This window comes from Hetaerina americana, unplaced genomic scaffold (assembly GCF_022747635.1).
Source record: "Hetaerina americana unplaced genomic scaffold, ioHetAmer1.1.p SCAF_192, whole genome shotgun sequence".
In the NCBI taxonomy this organism is placed as follows: Eukaryota; Metazoa; Arthropoda; class Insecta; order Odonata; family Calopterygidae; genus Hetaerina; species Hetaerina americana.
In genome coordinates, this window is record NW_027286755.1 from 104,573 (window position 1) to 126,047 (window position 21,475).

The 21,475-nt window shown below is 34.5% G+C and overlaps 2 pseudogenes; both read left to right on the forward strand.

Annotated features, from left to right (window-relative positions):
• The first annotated feature begins 39 nt into the window (after positions 1–39).
• On the forward strand, positions 40–7,933 carry LOC139687403 (cell division cycle protein 20 homolog pseudogene; annotated as a pseudogene).
• Positions 7,934–8,241: 308 nt separating this feature from the next.
• LOC139687404 (cell division cycle protein 20 homolog pseudogene) lies at positions 8,242–21,469 on the forward strand (annotated as a pseudogene).
• Positions 21,470–21,475: the final 6 nt, after the last annotated feature.

Genomic DNA, 21,475 nt, shown 5'->3' on the forward strand with positions numbered 1-21,475 from the left:
CGCATAACGGAAGGGGGGTGCCTCCAGATCTCTGACCATTACAAACTCATTGAATATCAAGGAAGAATATCTATCACACTAGATCTGGTGTTACTACTTCGCTTTAAGAGAAGGAATTGGAGTTCACGACATGTCCCATGCTCAGTATTTTAATGAATTGAACAATTTGGTTAAAATGGACGATTCCATGAAAGGTCCCATGCCTAGATGGCAAAGAAAATATCTGGAATCGGCGAATTCGAGCATGAATGTCTCACTCAATTCCACGACAAGCAACAAGTCTCTCTCCGCCAAGACTCCGAACAAAGGTAATGGCTCAGCAGAGGCAATGGCTTCCAAGAAAACTCCATCCAAATCACCAGGTCAAAGGAAAGGCGCCTCCACTCCCGGGTCAGGGAAGAAGCAGAGGACTCCAGTTGGTGGGGATCGCTTCATTCCCAACCGATCAGCCACACATTTCGACTTCGGCCACTTCAAGTTAAACCAGGCAGAAGGAGAAGAAGACTTGGAGTTCCTCAGCCCTTCTGTCAGAGAGAAGCAGCGAATTATGTCCGAGAACCTGATGGGGAATGAAGCTTGGACCAGAATTCTTGCATTCCGTAACAAAGCCCCAGCAGCTCCAGAGGGGCATCAGAACTCAATGAAAGTGGTTTACACTCAGTCTAAGACGCCAGGCTCAGTGAAATCCACAAGATACATACCTCAGACTGCTGAAAAAATTTTAGATGCACCCGACATCATTGATGACTATTACTTGAACCTTGTGGATTGGTCATCTACCAACTTGTTGGCTGTGGCTTTGGGAATGAGTGTGTATTTGTGGGATGCTGAAAGTGGCAACATCAATCACCTCATGGAATTAAATTCTCAGGCAGAATATATTTCATCTCTCTCATGGATACAGGATATATGCTATTTGGCTGTTGGAATTAGCAATGGAAGCACACAGCTGTGGGATGTCCCACAAGAGAAACTTCTCAGAACACTCACTGGTCACTCAGGGCGGGTTGGTTCCCTGGCATGGAATTCATACATTCTTACGTCAGGCAGTCGCTCTGGTCATATTCATCAACACGATGTAAGGCAGGCTGAATCACTAGTTGCTGATCTTAATGGCCACTCCCAGGAGGTGTGTGGAATTAAGTGGTCACCAGGAGGGCGGTATCTTGCGTCCGGGGGTAATGACAACATTCTCAATATATGGCCAGCTGCAGGTGGTGGGCAAATTCACTCAGCCACTGAACCTGTCCACACATTCAGTGCCCATCAAGCAGCTGTGAAGGCTCTAGCATGGTGTCCCTGGCAGCCCCAAATACTGGCTAGTGGAGGTGGTACTGCCGATAGATGTATAAAGTTCTGGAATTGTAACCTTGGAACAATGCTGAATTCAGTTGACACAAGGTCTCAGGTTTGCTCTCTATTTATATCTGCTCTCTATCTCTATTCTTTATCTATATTTATTATATTTGAGGTATTGGCACATTTCATGGTAAAATGAGAAAAATTATAATTTCTAAAAATGAAATAAATGCCTTCTATACACCTCAAACATTCACTCTATAATGGAAGATTGTTGTTTTTCGCAATATTTTTTGAAATTTGGGCTCTTTTACTAACATTAACACTTCCGCTGAGGCATCTTTTATGCTCATTTCTGGTTTTTTATGATTTATTCTGGGTTTTATTTTGTTTATTTGATGAAAATGAACAACAATACACACCTTGGAAACATTTTTGTTTGATTTGTGTCGAGTGAGAATTTCACCTAGAACCCAAAGGGGGGGGTATTGGCACTTTTCATGGAAAAATGAGAAAATTAAAATTTCTAAAAATGAAATAAATGCCTTCTATACACCTCAAACATTCACTCTATAATGGAAGATTGTTGTTTTTCGCAATATTTTTTGAAATTTGGGCTCTTTTACTAACATTAACACTTGCGATGAGGCATCTTTTATGCTCATTTCTTGTCTTTAATGTATTATTCTGGGTTTTATTTTGTTTATTTGATGAAAATGAACAACAATACACACCATGGAAACATTTTTGTTTGATTTGTGTCGAGTGAGAATTTCACCTAGAACCCAAAGGGGGGGGTATTGGCACTTTTCATGGAAAAATGAGAAAAATTAAAATTTCTAAAAATGAAATAAATGCCTTCTATACACCTCAAACATTCACTCTATAATGGAAGATTGTTGTTTTTCGCAATATTTTTTGAAATTTGGGCTCTTTTACTAACATTAACACTTGCGATGAGGCATCTTTTATGCTCATTTCTTGTCTTTAATGTATTATTCTGGGTTTTATTTTGTTTATTTGATGAAAATGAACAACAATACACACAATGGAAACATTTTTGTTTGATTTGTGTTGAGTGAGTTTTTCACCTAGAACCCATAGGGGGGGGTATTGGCACTTTTCATGGAAAAATGAGAAAAATTAAAATTTCTAAAAATGAAATAAATGCCTTCTATACACCTCAAACATTCACTCTATAATGGAAGATTGTTGTTTTTCGCGATATTTTTTGAAATTTGGGCTCTTTTACTAACATTAACACTTGCGATGAGGCATCTTTTATGCTCATTTCTTGTCTTTAATGATTTATTCTGGGTTTTATTTTGTTTATTTCATGAAAATGAACAACAATACACACCTTGGAAACATTTTTGTTTGATTCGTGTCGAGTGAGAATTTCACCCAGAACCCAAAGGGGGGGGTATTGGCACTTTTCATGGAAAAATGAGAAAAATTAAAATTTCTAAAAATGAAATAAATGCCTTCTATACACCTCAAACATTCACTCTATAATGGAAGATTGTAGTTTTTCGCAATATTTTTTGAAATTTGGGCTCTTTTACTAACATTAACACTTGCGATGAGGCATCTTTTATGCTCATTTCTTGTCTTTAATGATTTATTCTGGGTTTTATTTTATTTATTTGATGAAAATGAACAACAATACACACAATGGAAACATTTTTGTTTGATTTGTGTTGAGTGAGTTTTTCACCTAGAACCCAAAGGGGGGGGTATTGGCACTTTTCATGGAAAAATGAGAAAAATTAAAATTTCTAAAAATGAAATAAATGCCTTCTATACACCTCAAACATTCACTCTATAATGGAAGATTGTTGTTTTTCGCGATATTTTTTGAAATTTGGGCTCTTTTACTAACATTAACACTTGCGATGAAGCATCTTTTATGCTCATTTCTTGTCTTTAATGATTTATTCTGGGTTTTATTTTGTTTATTTCATGAAAATGAACAACAATACACACCTTGGAAACATTTTTGTTTGATTCGTGTCGAGTGAGAATTTCACCCAGAACCCAAAGGGGGGGGTATTGGCACTTTTCATGGAAAAATGAGAAAAATTAAAATTTCTAAAAATGAAATAAATGCCTCCTATACACCTCAAACATTCACTCTATAATGGAAGATTGTAGTTTTTTGCGATATTTTTTGAAATTTGGGCTCTTTTACTAACATTAACACTTGCGATGAGGCATCTTTTATGCTCATTTCTTGTCTTTAATGATTTATTCTGGGTTTTATTTTATTTATTTGATGAAAATGAACAACAATACACACAATGGAAACATTTTTGTTTGATTTGTGTTGAGTGAGTTTTTCACCTAGAACCCAAAGGGGGGGGTATTGGCACTTTTCATGGAAAAATGAGAAAAATTAAAATTTCTAAAAATGAAATAAATGCCTTCTATACACATCAAACATTCACTCTTTAATGGAAGATTGTTGTTTTTCGCAATATTTTTTGAAATTTGGGCTCTTTTACTAACATTAACACTTGCGATGAGGCATCTTTTATGCTCATTTCTTGTCTTTAATGTATTATTCTGGGTTTTATTTTGTTTATTTGATGAAAATGAACAACAATACACACCATGGAAACATTTTTGTTTGATTTGTGTCGAGTGAGAATTTCACCTAGAACCCAAAGGGGGGGGTATTGACACTTTTCATGGAAAAATGAGAAAAATTAAAATTTCTAAAAATGAAATAAATGCCTTCTATACACCTCAAACATTCACTCTATAATGGAAGATTGTAGTTTTTCGCAATATTTTTTGAAATTTGGGCTCTTTTACTAACATTAACACTTGCGCTGAGGCATCTTTTATGCTCATTTCTGGTTTTTAATGATTTATTCTGGGTTTTATTTTGTTTATTTGATGAAAATGAACAACAATACACACCTTGGAAACATTTTTGTTTGATTTGTGTCGAGTGAGAATTTCACCTAGAACCCAAAGGGGGGGGTGGGGTATTGGCACTTTTCATGGAAAAATGAGAAAAATTAAAATTTCTAAAAATGAAATAAATGCCTTCTATACACCTCAAACATTCACTCTATAATGGAAGATTGTTGTTTTCCGCGATATTTTTTGAAATTTGGGCTCTTTTACTAACATTAACACTTGCGATGAAGCATCTTTTATGCTCATTTCTTGTCTTTAATGTATTATTCTGGGTTTTATTTTGTTTATTTGATGAAAATGAACAACAATACACACCATGGAAACATTTTTGTTTGATTTGTGTCGAGTGAGAATTTCACCTAGAACCCAAAGGGCACTTTTCATGGAAATTTTTGGCACTTTTCATGGAAAAATGAGAAAAATTAAAATTTCTAAAAATGAAATAAATGCCTTCTATACACCTCAAACATTCACTCTATAATGGAAGATTGTTGTTTTTCGCGATATTTTTTGAAATTTGGGCTCTTTTACTAACATTAACACTTGCGCTGAGGCATCTTTTATGCTCATTTCTTGTCTTTAATGTATTATTCTGGGTTTTATTTTGTTTATTTGATGAAAATGAACAACAATACACACCATGGAAACATTTTTGTTTGATTTGTGTCGAGTGAGAATTTCACCTAGAACCCAAAGGGGGGGGTATTGGCACATTTCATGGAAAAATGAGAAAAATTATAATTTCTAAAAATGAAATAAATGCCTTCTATAAACCTCAAACATTCACTCTATAATGGAAGATTGTTGTTTTTCGCAATATTTTTTGAAATTTGGGCTCTTTTACTAACATTAACACTTGCGATGAGGCATCTTTTATGCTCATTTCTTGTCTTTAATGTATTATTCTGGGTTTTATTTTGTTTATTTGATGAAAATGAACAACAATACACACCATTGAAACATTTTTGTTTGATTTGTGTCGAGTGAGAATTTCACCTAGAACCCAAAGGGGGGGGGTATTGGCACTTTTCATGGAAAAATGAGAAAAATTAAATTTCTAAAAATGAAATAAATGCCTTCTATACACCTCAAACATTCACTCTATAATGGAAGATTGTAGTTTTTCGCAATATTTTTTGAAATTTGGGCTCTTTTACTAACATTAACACTTGCGCTGAGGCATCTTTTATGCTCATTTCTGGTTTTTAATGATTTATTCTGGGTTTTATTTTGTTTATTTGATGAAAATGAACAACAATACACACCTTGGAAACATTTTTGTTTGATTTGTGTCGAGTGAGAATTTCACCTAGAACCCAAAGGGGGGGTATTGGCACTTTTCTTGGAAAAATGAGAAAAATTAAAATTTCTAAAAATGAAATAAATGCCTTCTATACACCTCAAACATTCACTCTATAATGGAAGATTGTTGTTTTTCGCGATATTTTTTGAAATTTGGGCTCTTTTACTAACATTAACACTTGCGCTGAGGCATCTTTTATGCTCATTTCTTGTCTTTAATGATTTATTCTGGGTTTTATTTTGTTTATTTGATGAAAATGAACAACAATAAACACCATGGAAACATTTTTGTTTGATTTGTGTCGAGTGAGAATTTCACCTTGAACCCAAAGGGGGGGGTATTGGCACATTTCATGGAAAAATGAGAAAAATTAAAATTTCTAAAAATGAAATAAATGCCTTCTATTCACCTCAAACATTCACTCTATAATGGAAGATTGTTGTTTTTCGCAATATTTTTTGAAATTTGGGCTCTTTTATTAACATTAACACTTGCGATGAGGCATCTTTTATGCTCATTCCTGGTTTTTAATGATTTATTCTGGGGGTTATTTTGTTTATTTGATGAAAATGAACAACAATACACACCTTGGAAACATTTTTGTTTGATTTGTGTCGAAGGAGAATTTCACCTAGAACCCAAAGGGGGTGGTATTGGTACTTTTCATGGAAAAATGAGAAAAATTAAAATTTCTGAAAATGAAATAAATGCCTTCTATACACCTCAAACATTCACTCTATAATGGAAGATTGTTGTTTTTCGCAATATTTTTTGAAATTTTGGCTCTTTTACTAACATTAACACTTGCGCTGAGGCATCTTTTATGCTCATTTCTTGTCTTTAATGTATTATTTTGGGTTTTATTTTGTTTATTTGATGAAAATGAACAACAATACACACCATGGAAACATTTTTGTTTGATTTGTGTCGAGTGAGAATTTCACCTAGAACCCAAAGGGGGGGGTATTGGCACTTTTCATGGAAAAATGAGAAAAATTAAAATTTCTAAAAATGAAATAAATGCCTTCTATACACCTCAAACATTCACTCTATAATGGAAGATTGTAGTTTTTCGCAATATTTTTTGAAATTTGGGCTCTTTTATTAACATTAACACTTGCGCTGAGGCATCTTTTATGCTCATTTCTGGTTTTTAATGATTAATTCTGGGTTTTATTTTGTTTATTTGATGAAAATGAACAACAATACACACCTTGGAAACATTTTTGTTTGATTTGTGTCGAGTGAGAATTTCACCTAGAACCCAAAGTGTGGGGTATTGGCACTTTTCATGGAAAAATGAGAAAAATTAAAATTTCTAAAAATGAAATAAATGCCTTCTATACACCTCAAACATTCACTCTATAATGGAAGATTGTTGTTTTTCGCGATATTTTTTGAAATTTGGGCTCTTTTACTAACATTAACACTTGCGATGAGGCATCTTTAATGCTCATTTCTTGTCTTGAATGATTTATTCTATGTTTTATTTTGTTTATTTGATGAAAATGAACAACAATACACACCATGGAAACATTTTTGTTTGATTTGTGTCGAGTGAGAATTTCACCTAGAACCCAAAGGGGGGGGGGGGCCTTCAGGATCACTCATGGTCAAAATAGATCTTAAAGATGCCTTTTGGCAGATACCTATCGCTCCGGAGCATAGGCACAACTACGGCGTTTATCACAAAGGGGAAACATACGTATGGACGCGTCTCCCCATGGGACACGCGCTCGCCCCAGCCATTATGCAGCGGTGGGCGCGTGCGGTGATAAACGAAGTACATCGCGAGTTCGGGATAGTAATGATCGCGTATTTGGATGACTGGTTGCTGTTGTTTAATAGGGAAACGGAACACCTCGTACCAGACGTGGTACAGTTCCTACGCGATACCCTGCAAATCACCATAAATTTCAAGAAAAGTCGTTTAATCCCAGCAACCAGAATTAAGTACTTAGGCGTAATTATCAATACCGTCGCAATGACCCTGAAACTAACGCGTTACTCTCTAAGACGGATTTGTTACATTAAAGACGTGATTAAACGCATCCGCACCCGCGATATCCCCAAGGCAGCGGGATTTATTTCATGGTGTGTCTATGTCCTTCGTCTACCGTTGTTCCTGATCACTCAGACAGCGCAACGCGACACAACATGGTTGTCCCGTCTATGGGATGACGGAACCTGGCACCAGCCGCGGGAATTTGTAAACTATAAATATATAATGGACGTTTATAGCGATGCCACACCATGGCAAGTGGCATGGACAATACCAATGTTATCGGCAACAGAAGTGTGGGCCTTAGAAGAGGAAGTGCCAATAGTAACCGCCGAAGCCTTGGCAGCTATCATGGCGGCACATCACGCCATAAGTGTGGCAGAGCCGGACACGGCAATTAACATTTTTGTGGATAATACAGCAGTATTGTATAGTTTTGTAAAAGGTCGAGGAGTTGTGTTTAATAATGCCAATGTATTGATGCTTTACATGTCCTTAATAAAAGAATTGTCACGCAATGTGACCTGGAGGTATGTCCCTTCCGAATTGAACCCGGCCGACCGTCCTTCTCGGACCGTCCTACCTCCCTATGCCCGCTCGGCCTCGGATTCGGGGTCCGGGTGGGTATATAGGTGGGACGACGCCTGAGTTGGATCAGTCGATCGAGTTTCGCATAACGGAAGGGGGGTGCCTCCAGATCTCTGACCATTACAAACTCATTGAATATCAAGGAAGAATATCTATCACACTAGATCTGGTGTTACTACTTCGCTTTAAGAGAAGGAATTGGAGTTCACGACATGTCCCATGCTCAGTATTTTAATGAATTGAACAATTTGGTTAAAATGGACGATTCCATGAAAGGTCCCATGCCTAGATGGCAAAGAAAATATCTGGAATCGGCGAATTCGAGCATGAATGTCTCACTCAATTCCACGACAAGCAACAAGTCTCTCTCCGCCAAGACTCCGAACAAAGGTAATGGCTCAGCAGAGGCAATGGCTTCCAAGAAAACTCCATCCAAATCACCAGGTCAAAGGAAAGGCGCCTCCACTCCCGGGTCAGGGAAGAAGCAGAGGACTCCAGTTGGTGGGGATCGCTTCATTCCCAACCGATCAGCCACACATTTCGACTTCGGCCACTTCAAGTTAAACCAGGCAGAAGGAGAAGAAGACTTGGAGTTCCTCAGCCCTTCTGTCAGAGAGAAGCAGCGAATTATGTCCGAGAACCTGATGGGGAATGAAGCTGGGACCAGAATTCTTGCATTCCGTAACAAAGCCCCAGCAGCTCCAGAGGGGCATCAGAACTCAATGAAAGTGGTTTACACTCAGTCTAAGACGCCAGGCTCAGTGAAATCCACAAGATACATACCTCAGACTGCTGAAAAAATTTTAGATGCACCCGACATCATTGATGACTATTACTTGAACCTTGTGGATTGGTCATCTACCAACTTGTTGGCTGTGGCTTTGGGAATGAGTGTGTATTTGTGGGATGCTGAAAGTGGCAACATCAATCACCTCATGGAATTAAATTCTCAGGCAGAATATATTTCATCTCTCTCATGGATACAGGAAGGATGCTATTTGGCTGTTGGAATTAGCAATGGAAGCACACAGCTGTGGGATGTCCCACAAGAGAAACTTCTCAGAACACTCACTGGTCACTCAGGGCGGGTTGGTTCCCTGGCATGGAATTCATACATTCTTACGTCAGGCAGTCGCTCTGGTCATATTCATCAACACGATGTAAGGCAGGCTGAATCACTAGTTGCTGATCTTAATGGCCACTCCCAGGAGGTGTGTGGAATTAAGTGGTCACCAGGAGGGCGGTATCTTGCGTCCGGGGGTAATGACAACATTCTCAATATATGGCCAGCTGCAGGTGGTGGGCAAATTCACTCAGCCACTGAACCTGTCCACACATTCAGTGCCCATCAAGCAGCTGTGAAGGCTCTAGCATGGTGTCCCTGGCAGCCCCAAATACTGGCTAGTGGAGGTGGTACTGCCGATAGATGTATAAAGTTCTGGAATTGTAACCTTGGAACAATGCTGAATTCAGTTGACACAAGGTCTCAGGTTTGCTCTCTATTTATATCTGCTCTCTATCTCTATTCTTTATCTATATTTATTATATTTGAGGTATTGGCACATTTCATGGAAAAATGAGAAAAATTAAAATTTCTAAAAATGAAATAAATGCCTTCTATACACCTCAAACATTCACTCTATAATGGAAGATTGTTGTTTTTCGCAATATTTTTTGAAATTTGGGCTCTTTTACTAACATTAACACTTGCGATGAGGCATCTTTTATGCTCATTTCTTGTCTTTAATGTATTATTCTGGGTTTTATTTTGTTTATTTGATGAAAATGAACAACAATACACACCATGGAAACATTTTTGTTTGATTTGTGTCGAGTGAGAATTTCACCTAGAACCCAAAGGGGGGGGTATTGGCACTTTTCATGGAAAAATGAGAAAAATTAAAATTTCTAAAAATGAAATAAATGCCTCCTATACACCTCAAACATTCACTCTATAATGGAAGATTGTAGTTTTTTTGCGATATTTTTTGAAATTTGGGCTCTTTTACTAACATTAACACTTGCGATGAGGCATCTTTTATGCTCATTTCTTGTCTTGAATGATTTATTCTGGGTTTTATTTTATTTATTTGATGAAAATGAACAACAATACACACAATGGAAACATTTTTGTTTGATTTGTGTTGAGTGAGTTTTTCACCTAGAACCCAAAGGGGGGGGTATTGGCACTTTTCATGGAAAAATGAGAAAAATTAAAATTTCTAAAAATGAAATAAATGCCTTCTATACACCTCAAACATTCACTCTATAATGGAAGATTGTAGTTTTTTGCGATATTTTTTGAAATTTGGGCTCTTTTACTAACATTAACACTTGCGATGAGGCATCTTTTATGCTCATTTCTTGTCTTTAATGATTTATTCTGGGTTTTATTTTGTTTATTTCATGAAAATGAACAACAATACACACCTTGGAAACATTTTTGTTTGATTCGTGTCGAGTGAGAATTTCACCCAGAACCCAAAGGGGGGGGTATTGGCACTTTTCATGGAAAAATGAGAAAAATTAAAATTTCTAAAAATGAAATAAATGCCTTCTATACACCTCAAACATTCACTCTATAATGGAAGATTGTAGTTTTTCGCAATATTTTTGAAATTTGGGCTCTTTTACTAACATTAACACTTGCGATGAGGCATCTTTTATGCTCATTTCTTGTCTTTAATGATTTATTCTGGGTTTTATTTTATTTATTTGATGAAAATGAACAACAATACACACAATGGAAACATTTTTGTTTGATTTGTGTTGAGTGAGTTTTTCACCTAGAACCCAAAGGGGGGGGGTATTGGCACTTTTCATGGAAAAATGAGAAAAATTAAAATTTCTAAAAATGAAATAAATGCCTTCTATACAACTCAAACATTCACTCTATAATGGAAGATTGTTGTTTTTCGCGATATTTTTTGAAATTTGGGCTCTTTTACTAACATTAACACTTGCGATGAAGCATCTTTTATGCTCATTTCTTGTCTTTAATGATTTATTCTGGGTTTTATTTTGTTTATTTCATGAAAATGAACAACAATACACACCTTGGAAACATTTTTGTTTGATTCGTGTCGAGTGAGAATTTCACCCAGAACCCAAAGGGGGGGGTATTGGCACTTTTCATGGAAAAATGAGAAAAATTAAAATTTCTAAAAATGAAATAAATGCCTCCTATACACCTCAAACATTCACTCTATAATGGAAGATTGTAGTTTTTTGCGATATTTTTTGAAATTTGGGCTCTTTTACTAACATTAACACTTGCGATGAGGCATCTTTTATGCTCATTTCTTCTCTTTAATGATTTATTCTGGGTTTTATTTTATTTATTTGATGAAAATGAACAACAATACACACAATGGAAACATTTTTGTTTGATTTGTGTTGAGTGAGTTTTTCACCTAGAACCCAAAGGGGGGGGTATTGGCACTTTTCATGGAAAAATGAGAAAAATTAAAATTTCTAAAAATGAAATAAATGCCTTCTATACACATCAAACATTCACTCTTTAATGGAAGATTGTTGTTTTTCGCAATATTTTTTGAAATTTGGGCTCTTTTACTAACATTAACACTTGCGATGAGGCATCTTTTATGCTCATTTCTTGTCTTTAATGTATTATTCTGGGTTTTATTTTGTTTATTTGATGAAAATGAACAACAATACACACCATGGAAACATTTTTGTTTGATTTGTGTCGAGTGAGAATTTCACCTAGAACCCAAAGGGGGGGGTATTGGCACATTTCATGGAAAAATGAGAAAAATTATAATTTCTAAAAATGAAATAAATGCCTTCTATAAACCTCAAACATTCACTCTATAATGGAAGATTGTTGTTTTTCGCAATATTTTTTGAAATTTGGGCTCTTTTACTAACATTAACACTTGCGATGAGGCATCTTTTATGCTCATTTCTTGTCTTTAATGTATTATTCTGGGTTTTATTTTGTTTATTTGATGAAAATGAACAACAATACACACCATGGAAACATTTTTGTTTGATTTGTGTCGAGTGAGAATTTCACCTAGAACCCAAAGGGGGGGGTATTGGCACTTTTCATGGAAAAATGAGAAAAATTAAATTTCTAAAAATGAAATAAATGCCTTCTATACACCTCAAACATTCACTCTATAATGGAAGATTGTAGTTTTTCGCAATATTTTTTGAAATTTGGGCTCTTTTACTAACATTAACACTTGCGCTGAGGCATCTTTTATGCTCATTTCTGGTTTTTAATGATTTATTCTGGGTTTTATTTTGTTTATTTGATGAAAATGAACAACAATACACACCTTGGAAACATTTTTGTTTGATTTGTGTCGAGTGAGAATTTCACCTAGAACCCAAAGGGGGGGTATTGGCACTTTTCATGGAAAAATGAGAAAAATTAAAATTTCTAAAAATGAAATAAATGCCTTCTATACACCTCAAACATTCACTCTATAATGGAAGATTGTTGTTTTTCGCGATATTTTTTGAAATTTGGGCTCTTTTACTAACATTAACACTTGCGATGAAGCATCTTTTATGCTCATTTCTTGTCTTTAATGTATTATTCTGGGTTTTATTTTGTTTATTTGATGAAAATGAACAACAATACACACCATGGAAACATTTTTGTTTGATTTGTGTCGAGTGAGAATTTCACCTAGAACCCAAAGGGCACTTTTCATGGAAATTTTTGGCACTTTTCATGGAAAAATGAGAAAAATTAAAATTTCTAAAAATGAAATAAATGCCTTCTATACACCTCAAACATTCACTCTATAATGGAAGATTGTTGTTTTTCGCGATATTTTTTGAAATTTGGGCTCTTTTACTAACATTAACACTTGCGCTGAGGCATCTTTTATGCTCATTTCTTGTCTTTAATGTATTATTCTGGGTTTTATTTTGTTTATTTGATGAAAATGAACAACAATACACACCATGGAAACATTTTTGTTTGATTTGTGTCGAGTGAGAATTTCACCTAGAACCCAAAGGGGGGGGTATAAGCACATTTCATGGAAAAATGAGAAAAATTATAATTTCTAAAAATGAAATAAATGCCTTCTATAAACCTCAAACATTCACTCTATAATGGAAGATTGTTGTTTTTCGCAATATTTTTTGAAATTTGGGCTCTTTTACTAACATTAACACTTGCGATGAGGCATCTTTTATGCTCATTTCTTGTCTTTAATGTATTATTCTGGGTTTTATTTTGTTTATTTGATGAAAATGAACAACAATACACACCATGGAAACATTTTTGTTTGATTTGTGTCGAGTGAGAATTTCACCTAGAACCCAAAGGGGGGGGGGTATTGGCACTTTTCATGGAAAAATGAGAAAAATTAAATTTCTAAAAATGAAATAAATGCCTTCTATACACCTCAAACATTCACTCTATAATGGAAGATTGTAGTTTTTCGCAATATTTTTTGAAATTTGGGCTCTTTTACTAACATTAACACTTGCGCTGAGGCATCTTTTATGCTCATTTCTGGTTTTTAATGATTTATTCTGGGTTTTATTTTGTTTATTTGATGAAAATGAACAACAATACACACCTTGGAAACATTTTTGTTTGATTTGTGTTGAGTGAGAATTTCACCTAGAACCCAAAGGGGGGGTATTGGCACTTTTCTTGGAAAAATGAGAAAAATTAAAATTTCTAAAAATGAAATAAATGCCTTCTATACACCTCAAACATTCACTCTATAATGAAAGATTGTTGTTTTTCGCGATATTTTTTGAAATTTGGGCTCTTTTACTAACATTAACACTTCCGCTGAGGCCTCTTTTATGCTCATTTCTGGTTTTTAATGATTTATTCTGGGTTTTATTTTGTTTATTTGATGAAAATGAACAACAATACACACCTTGGAAACATTTTTGTTTGATTTGTGTCGAGTGAGAATTTCACCTAGAACCCAAAGGGGGGGGGGGTATTGGCACTTTTCATGGAAAAATGAGAAAAATTAAAATTTCTAAAAATGAAATAAATGCCTTCTATACACCTCAAACATTCACTCTATAATGGAAGATTGTTGTTTTTCGCAATATTTTTTGAAATTTGGGGTCTTTTACTAAAATTAACTCTGGCGATGAGGCATCTTTTATGCTCATTTCTTGTCTTTAATGATTTATTCTGGGTTTTATTTTGTTTATTTGATGAAAATGAACAACAATACACACCTTGGAAACATTTTTGTTTGATTTGTGTCGAGTGAGAATTTCACCTAGAACCCAAAGGGGGTATTGGCACTTTTCATGGAAAAATGAGAAAAATTAAAATTTCTAAAAATGAAATAAATGCCTTCTATACACCTCAAACATTCACTCTATAATGGAAGATTGTTGTTTTTCGCAATATTTTTTGAAATTTGGGCTCTTTTACTAACATTAACACTTGCGATGAGGCATCTTTTATGCTCATTTCTTGTCTTTAATGTATTATTCTGGGTTTTATTTTGTTTATTTGATGAAAATGAACAACAATACACACCATAAAAACATTTTTGTTTGATTTGTGTCGAGTGAGAATTTCACCTAGAACCCAAAGGGGGGGGTATTGGCACTTTTCATGGAAAAATGAGAAAAATTAAAATTTCTAAAAATCCAATAAATGCCTTCTATACACCTCAAACATTCACTCTATAATGGAAGATTGTTGTTTTTCGCAATATTTTTTGAAATTTGGGGTCTTTTACTAAAATTAACACTAGCGATGAGGCATCTTTTATGCTCATTTCTTGTCTTTAATGATTTATTCTGGGTTTTATTTTGTTTATTTGATGAAAATGAACAACAATACACACCTTGGAAACATTTTTGTTTGATTTGTGTCGAGTGAGAATTTCACCTAGAACCCAAAGGGGGGGTATTTGCACTTTTCATGGAAAAATGAGAAAAATTAAAATTTCTAAAAATGAAATAAATGCCTCCTATACACCTCAAACATTCACTCTATAATGGAAGATGGTTGTTTTTCGCAATATTTTTTGAAATTTGGGCTCTTTTACTAACATTAACACTTCCGCTGAGGCATCTTTTATGCTCATTTCTGGTTTTTAATGATTTATTCTGGGTTTTATTTTGTTTATTTGATGAAAATGAACAACAATACACACCTTGGAAACATTTTTGTTTGATTTGTGTCGAGTGAGAATTTCACCTAGAACCCAAAGGGGGGGGTATTGGCACTTTTCATGGAAAAATGAGAAAAATTAAAATTTCTAAAAATGAAATAAATGCCTTCTATACACCTCAAACATTCACTCTATAATGGAAGATTGTTGTTTTTCGCAATATTTTTTGAAATTTGGGCTCTTTTACTAACATTAACACTTGCGATGAGGCATCTTTTATGCTCATTTCTTGTCTTTAATGTATTATTCTGGGTTTTATTTTGTTTATTTGATGAAAATGAACAACAATACACACCATGGAAACATTTTTGTTTGATTTGTGTCGAGTGAGAATTTCACCTAGAACCCAAAGGGGGGGGTATTGGCACTTTTCATGGAAAAATGAGAAAAATTAAAATTTCTAAAAATGAAATAAATGCCTTCTATACACCTCAAACATTCACTCTATAATGGAAGATTGTTGTTTTTCGCAATATTTTTTGAAATTTGGGGTCTTTTACTAAAATTAACACTGGCGATGAGGCATCTTTTATGCTCATTTCTTGTCTTTAATGATTTATTCTGGGTTTTATTTTGTTTATTTGATGAAAATGAACAACAATACACACCTTGGAAACATTTTTGTTTGATTTGTGTCGAGTGAGAATTTCACCTAGAACCCAAAGGGGGGGGTATTGGCACTTTTCATGGAAAAATGAGAAAAATTAAAATTTCTAAAAATGAAATAAATGCCTTCTATACACCTCAAACATTCACTCTATAATGGAAGATTGTTGTTTTTCGCAATATTTTTTGAAATTTGGGGTCTTTTACTAAAATTAACACTGGCGATGAGGCATCTTTTATGCTCATTTCTTGTCTTTAATGTATTATTCTGGGTTTTATTTTGTTTATTTGATGAAAATGAACAACAATACACACCATGGAAACATTTTTGTTTGATTTGTGTCGAGTGAGAATTTCACCTAGAACCCAAAGGGTGGGGTATTGGCACTTTTCATGGAAAAATGAGAAAAATTAAAATTTCTAAAAATGAAATAAATGCCTTCTATACACCTCAAACATTCACTCTATAATGGAAGATTGTTGTTTTTCGCAATATTTTTTGAAATTTGGGCTCTTTTACTAACATTAACACTTGCGATGAGGCATCTTTTATGCTCATTTCTTGTCTTTAATGTATTATTCTGGGTTTTATTTTGTTTATTTGATGAAAATGAACAACAATACACACCATGGAAACATTTTTGTTTGATTTGTGTCGAGTGAGAATTTCACCTAGAACCCAAAGAGGGGGTATTGGCACTTTTCATGGAAAAATGAGAAAAATTAAAATTTTTAAAAATGAAATAAATGCCTTCTATACACCTCAAACATTCACTCTATAATGGAAGATTGTAGTTTTTCGCAATATTTTTTGAAATTTGGGCTCTTTTACTAACATTAACACTTGCGCTGAGGCATCCCTTATGCTCATTTCTGGTTTTTAATGATTTATTCTGGGTTTTATTTTGTTTATTTGATGAAAATGAACAACAATACACACCATGGAAACATTTTTGTTTGATTTGTGTCGAGTGAGAATTTCACCTAGAACCCAAAGGGGGGGGTATTGGCACTTTTCATGGAAAAATGTGAAAAATTAAAATTTCTAAAAATGAAATAAATGCCTCCTATACACCTCAAAAATTCACTCTTTAATGGAAGATTGTTGTTTTTCGCAATATTTTTTGAAATTTGGGCTCTTTTACTAACATTAACACTTGCGATGAGGCATCTTTTATGCTCATTTCTTGTCTTTAATGTATTATTCGGGGTTTTATTTTTTTTATTTGATGAAAATGAACAACAATACACACCATGGAATCATTTTTGTTTGATTTGTTTCGAGTGAGAATTTCACCTAGAACCCAAAGGGTGGGGTATTGGCACTTTTCATGGAAAAATGTGAAAAATTAAAATTTCTAAAAATGAAATAAATGCCTTCTATACACCTCAAACATTTACTCTGTAATGGAAGATTGTTGTTTTTAGCAATATTTTTTGAAATTTGGGCTCTTTTACTAACATTAACACTTGCGCTGAGGCATCTTTTATGCTCATTTCTTGTCTTTAATGTATTATTCGGGGTTTTATTTTTTTTATTTGATGAAAATGATCAACAATACACACCATGGAAACATTTTTGTTTGATTTGTGTCGTGTGAGAATTTCCCCTGAACCCAAAGGGGGGGGTATTGGCACTTTTCATGGAAAAATGAGAAAAATTAAAATTTCTAAAAATGAAATAAATGCCTTCTATACACCTCAAAAATTCACTCTATAATGGAAGATTGTAGTTTTTCGCAATATTTTTTGAAATTTGGGCTCTTTTACTAACATTAACACTTGCGCTGAGGCATCTTTTATGCTCATTTCTTGTCTTTAATGATTTATTCTGGGTTTTATTTTGTTTATTTGATGAAAATGAACAACAATAAACACCATGGAAACATTTTTGTTTGATATGTGTCGTGTGAGAATTTCACCTAGAACCCAAATATTGGCACTTATTCATAGTATTGGCACTTTTCATGGAAAAATGAGAAAAATTAAAATTTCTAAAAATGAAATAAATGCCTCCTATACACCTCAAACATTCACTCTATAATGGAAGATTGTAGTTTTTTGCGATATTTTTTGAAATTTGGGCTCTTTTACTAACATTAACACTTGCGCTGAGGCATCTTTTATGCTCATTTCTTGTCTTTAATGTATTATTCTGGGTTTTATTTTGTTTATTTGATGAAAATGAACAACAATACACACCATGGAATCATTTTTGTTTGATTTGTTTCGAGTGAGAATTTCACCTAGAACCCAAAGGGGGGGGTATTGGCACTTTTCATGGAAAAATGAGAAAAATTAAAATTTCTAAAAATGAAATAAATTCCTTCTATACACCTCAAACATTCACTATATAATGGAAGATTGTTGTTTTTAGCAATATTTTTTGAAATTTGGCCTCTTTTACTAACATTAACACTTGCGCTGAGGCATCTTTTATGCTCATTTCTTGTCTTTAATGTATTATTCGGGGTTTTATTTTTTTTATTTGATGAAAATGATCAACAATACACACCATGGAAACATTTTTGTTTGATTTGTGTCGTGTGAGAATTTCCCCTGAACCCAAAGGGGGGGGTATTGGCACTTTTCATGGAAAAATGAGAAAAATTAAAATTTCTAAAAATGAAATAAATGCCTTCTATACACCTCAAAAATTCACTCTATAATGGAAGATTGTAGTTTTTCGCAATATTTTTTGAAATTTGGGCTCTTTTACTAACATTAACACTTGCGCTGAGGCATCTTTTATGCTCATTTCTTGTCTTTAATGATTTATTCTGGGTTTTATTTTGTTTATTTGATGAAAATGAACAACAATAAACACCATGGAAACATTTTTGTTTGATATGTGTCGTGTGAGAATTTCACCTAGAACCCAAATATTGGCACTTATTCATAGTATTGGCACTTTTCATGGAAAAATGAGAAAAATTAAAATTTCTAAAAATGAAATAAATGCCTCCTATACACCTCAAACATTCACTCTATAATGGAAGATTGTAGTTTTTTGCGATATTTTTTGAAATTTGGGCTCTTTTACTAACATTAACACTTGCGCTGAGGCATCTTTTATGCTCATTTCTTGTCTTTAATGTATTATTCTGGGTTTTATTTTGTTTATTTGATGAAAATGAACAACAATACACACCATGGAATCATTTTTGTTTGATTTGTTTCGAGTGAGAATTTCACCTAGAACCCAAAGGGGGGGGTATTGGCACTTTTCATGGAAAAATGAGAAAAATTAAAATTTCTAAAAATGAAATAAATTCCTTCTATACACCTCAAACATTCACTATATAATGGAAGATTGTTGTTTTTAGCAATATTTTTTGAAATTTGGCCTCTTTTACTAACATTAACACTTGCGCTGAGACATCTTTTATGCTCATTTCTTGTCTTTAATGATTTATTCTGGGTTTTATTTTGTTTATTTGATGAAAATGAACAACAATACACACCATGGAATCATTTTTGTTTGATTTGTGTCGAGTGAGAATTTCACCTAGAACCCAAAGGGGGGGGTATTGGCACTTTTCATGGAAAAATGAGAAAAATTAAAATTTCTAAAAATGAAATAAATGCCTTCTATACACCTCAAACATTCACTCTATAATGGAAGATTGTTGTTTTTCGCAATATTTTTTGAAATTTTGGCTCTTTTACTAACATTAACACTTGCGCTGAGGCATCTTTTATGCTCATTTCTTGTCTTTAATGTATTATTCTGGGTTTTATTTTGTTTATTTGATGAAAATGAACAACAATACACACCATGGAAACATTTTTGTTTGATTTGTGTCGAGTGAGAATTTCACCTAGAACCCAAAGGGGGGGGTATTGGCACTTTTCATGGAAAAATGAGAAAAATTAAAATTTCTAAAAATGAAATAAATGCCTTCTATACACATCAAACATTCACTCTTTAATGGAAGATTGTTGTTTTTCGCAATATTTTTTGAAATTTGGGCTCTTTTACTAACATTAACACTTGCGATGAGGCATCTTTTATGCTCATTTCTTGTCTTGAATGTATTATTCTGGGTTTTATTTTGTTTATTTGATGAAAATGAACAACAATACACACCATGGAAACATTTTTGTTTGATTTGTGTCGAGTGAGAATTTAACCTAGAACCCAAAGGGGGGGTATTGGCACTTTTCATGGAAAAATGAGAAAAATTAAAATTTCTAAAAATGAAATAAATGCCTTCTATACATCTCAAACATTCACTCTATAATGGAAGATTGTTGTTTTTCGCAATATTTTTTGAAATTTTGGCTCTTTTACTAACATTAACACTTGCGCTGAGGCATCTTTTATGCTCATTTCTTGTCTTTAATGTATTATTTTGGGTTTTATTTTGTTTATTTGATGAAAATGAACAACAATACACACCATGGAAACATTTTTGTTTGATTTGTGTCGAGTGAGAATTTCACCTAGAACCCAAAGGGGGGGGTATTGGCACATTTCATGGAAAAATGAGAAAAATTAAAATTTCTAAAAATGAAATAAATGCCTTCTATTCACCTCAAACATTCACTCTATAATGGAAGATTGTTGTTTTTCGCAATATTTTTTGAAATATGGGCTCTTTTACTAACATTAACACTTGCGCTGAGGCATCTTTTATGCTCATTTCTTGTCTTGAATGATTTATTCTATGTTTTATTTTGTTTATTTGATGAAAATGAACAACAATACACACCATGGAAACATTTTTGTTTGATTTGTGTCGAGTGAGAATTTCACCTAGAACCCAAAGGGGGGGGGGGGCCTTCAGGATCACTCATGGTCAAAATAGACCTTAAAGATGCCTTTTGGCAGATACCTATCGCTCCGGAGCATAGGCACAACTACGGCGTTTATCACAAAGGGGAAACATACGTATGGACGCGTCTCCCCATGGGACACGCGCTCGCCCCAGCCATTATGCAGCGGTGGGCGCGTGCGGTGATAAACGAAGTACATCGCGAGTTCGGGATAGTAATGATCGCGTATTTGGATGACTGGTTGCTGTTGTTTAATAGGGAAACGGAACACCTCGTACCAGACGTGGTACAGTTCCTACGCGATACCCTGCAAATCACCATAAATTTCAAGAAAAGTCGTTTAATCCCAGCAACCAGAATTAAGTACTTAGGCGTAATTATCAATACCGTCGCAATGACCCTGAAACTAACGCGTTACTCTCTAAGACGGATTTTTTACATTAAAGACGTGATTAAACGCATCCGCACCCGCGATATCCCCAAGGCAGCGGGATTTATTTCATGGTGTGTCTATGTCCTTCGTCTACCGTTGTTCCTGATCACTCAGACAGCGCAACGCGACACAACATGGTTGTCCCGTCTATGGGATGACGGAACCTGGCACCAGCCGCGGGAATTTGTAAACTATAAATATATAATGGACGTTTATAGCGATGCCACACCATGGCAAGTGGCATGGACAATACCAATGTTATCGGCAACAGAAGTGTGGGCCTTAGAAGAGGAAGTGCCAATAGTAACCGCCGAAGCCTTGGCAGCTATCATGGCGGCACATCACGCCATAAGTGTGGCAGAGCCGGACACGGCAATTAACATTTT